General features: G+C 42.8%; 1 non-coding gene across 1 annotated transcript; it reads left to right on the top strand.

Annotated features, from left to right (window-relative positions):
- Nucleotides 1-1496: 1496 nt before the first annotated feature.
- Nucleotides 1497-1602, top strand: LOC122205785. The gene has a single exon (XR_006196271.1). It is a non-coding gene; the product is annotated as a U6 spliceosomal RNA (small nuclear RNA).
- Nucleotides 1603-2825: the final 1223 nt, after the last annotated feature.

Genomic DNA, 2825 nt, shown 5'->3' with positions numbered 1-2825 from the left:
CTATCCACAGGAACGCACCTAAAACAGTTTCTGGCACAAAATAAATGCCAAGAGATGTTTGTTAAATGAAGAAAGGAAAAACAAAAAGGGATAGTGAGGAACTCTGTCTACAAGGCCTAACTCCAACACTGCAGGAGCTTGTGTTTTCCTTCTCCTTGTTTTTCCGTTTCTTCCTTTTTATTTTTTTTAATGTTTTTATTTATTTATTTATTTTATTTATTTATTTATTTTTTTTTATTTATTTTTGGGACAGAGAGAGACAGAGCATGAACGGGGAGGGGCAGAGAGAGAGGGAGACACAGAATCGGAAACAGGCTCCAGGCTCCGAGCCATCAGCCCAGAGCCTGACGCGGGGCTCGAACTCACGGACCGCGAGATCGTGACCTGGCTGAAGTCGGACGCTTAACCGATTGCGCCACCCAGGCGCCCCATGTTTTTATTTATTTTTGAGAGACAGAGAGAGACAGAGCACAAGTGGGGGAGGGTCAGAGAGAAAGGGAGACACAGATTCTGAATCAGGCTCCAGGCTCTGAGTGGTCAGCACAGAGCCCGACATGGGGCTCAAACACATGAACTGTGAGATCATGACCGGAGCTAAAGTTCTCCAGGCTCCGAGCTGTCAGCACAGAACCTGACATGGGTCTCAAAGCCATGAACTGTGAGATCATGACCTGAGCTGAAGCTGGATGCTTATCCAACTGAGCCACCCAGGCACCTGAATCCATTTCTTCCTTTTTAAAAAAGTTGTGTAGAATACCAAAGGACTGGGGCGCCTGGGTGGCGCAGTCGGTTAAGCGTCCGACTTCAGCCAGGTCACGATCTCGCGGTCTGTGAGTTCGAGCCCCGCGTCAGGCTCTGGGCTGATGGCTCGGAGCCTGGAGCCTGTTTCCGATTCTGTGTCTCCCTCTCTCTCTGCCCCTCCCCCGTTCATGCTCTGTCTCTCTCTGTCCCAAAAATAAATAAAAAACGTTGAAAAAAAAATTAAAAAAAAAAAAAAAAATACCAAAGGACTTTGAAAATGCTATTGTTCTGGTAATATTAAGAACCACACAAGTACAAAATAAGTGCAGCAATTAGCAAATTATTATCCACTTGCATAACAGGGTACTGGAGATTTATGAGGATGAAAAAGAAAGCCAGATGAGGCAGGGAAGTAACCCAAAAGAAAGATAAAACAAGGGGGCCTTAGAAGAAAAGCAAGGTCCCTAGGCTGAGAAGAACATTTAGCTTAGGGATTCTAGGCTGCCATTCTCTCCTTTCTCATCCAGATCTGGCCATTTAATTCAACCGAATAAATTTACTGAAAAGTGATCAGGCCCATGTTGCTTCCTTTTGCTACTGTTCTAAGCCCATCACATTTAGTATGGATAAGATTCAGAAGGGAAAACAGGAATAGAGAACAAAAGAGCAAGAAATTGTTAGTATGCCTGTCCCAAAAAACTGCCTGAACAAAATGCTTCCCTAATGACAAGCTCTCCATCAAGATAAATAAACTAGTGCTCACGTCACCAGCACATATACTAAAACTGGAACAATACAGAGAATTAGCATGGACCTTGCAAAAAGGATGACAAGCACATGTGTGAAACATTCCATATTTTTGTATTTGAAAGTTGCCAACAGAGTACATCTTCATAGGTTTCATCACAAGAAAAAACAATTTTCGTAATTATATATGGTGATGGATGTTAACAAGATTACTGTGGCAATCGCTGTGCAATACATACAAATATCTAACAATTATGTTGTACATTTGAAACTAACAATGTTATATGTCAATTATATCTCAATAAAAAATGATAAATAAACCAAAGGACACATAAAAAGCTTTGAAAATGAGGTCGCAAATGATCACTGCTGTGTTTCCTGCCTTATATCTGAAATTCCCCAGTGAAATGCTTTCTTAAATTAATCTGTTCATCAGCTGTACCTCAAACTCAATATGTCCTAAAGTGAACTCCCCACACCAGGCCGGAAAACCTTCTCCAGCCCTCTTGTGTTTTTTCTGTCAATGAAGAAACCAAACCCACAGCTGCCCAAAGGGAATTCTGAGAATTCAGAATTTGTTTTTGACATCTCTCTTCCTTACTTCCTACATCAATCAATTGCTAAGTCCTATGTATTCTATTTCCCAAAATATCTGGCAGTAATATTAGGAACCACATATTTACAAAATAAATGCAGCGTCTATCTACCTCTCTCTATTCCCAGTGCTGCTTCAGGCCACCAACACCTCTTCCCAAGATGAAGTCAACAGCCTAAGGGTTCTCCCTGTCTTTTCTAATCCATTCTGATCCACAGCAATCATCTCCCTAAAACACATATCAAGTCACTCTCCAGCTTAAAATTATTCGATGATTTTTATGATAAAGTCCAAACTCCTCAACTTTTTTAAGGCTACAGTGATGGCTATGTCCCTCCCCAGCCTCATTCATCCCTTACTTCACCTCTACACAGTTTACTTAACTTTCCGTTCTTTGAACTCAGAGAACGTTCTGCCTAAAATACCCTTTCCTTCCTTTATTCTTTTGCCTCTCTCTGATACACCCTCCGTGTCCCAGCTCCGTTGTCATTTGCACAGCTCAGGTAAGCCGATTTGTGACACCCAGAATTCTGCGGTTAGGGCGATTTGTGTCTTCTGAGAAAGCAGTCCTGGAAGAGGCCCAAGAAACTCCTGTTGCGGACAAGTTAAAACGCCGGAGATCCTGGCGCGCTCACCTGTCGCTATGCAAGCATTTGGGTCCTTCAGATCCACCTTAGGCAGGGACAGGGCACCGCATTACCGGGAGACTAGAACCGGTAGGCCGAAAACTTGGTTCCGTGTG

Source organism: Panthera leo, chromosome D4, assembly GCF_018350215.1.
Source record: "Panthera leo isolate Ple1 chromosome D4, P.leo_Ple1_pat1.1, whole genome shotgun sequence".
Classification (NCBI taxonomy): domain Eukaryota; kingdom Metazoa; phylum Chordata; class Mammalia; order Carnivora; family Felidae; genus Panthera; species Panthera leo.
The sequence above is the reverse complement of the archived record's forward strand: the minus strand, read 5'-3'. Positions and strand labels throughout refer to the sequence as shown.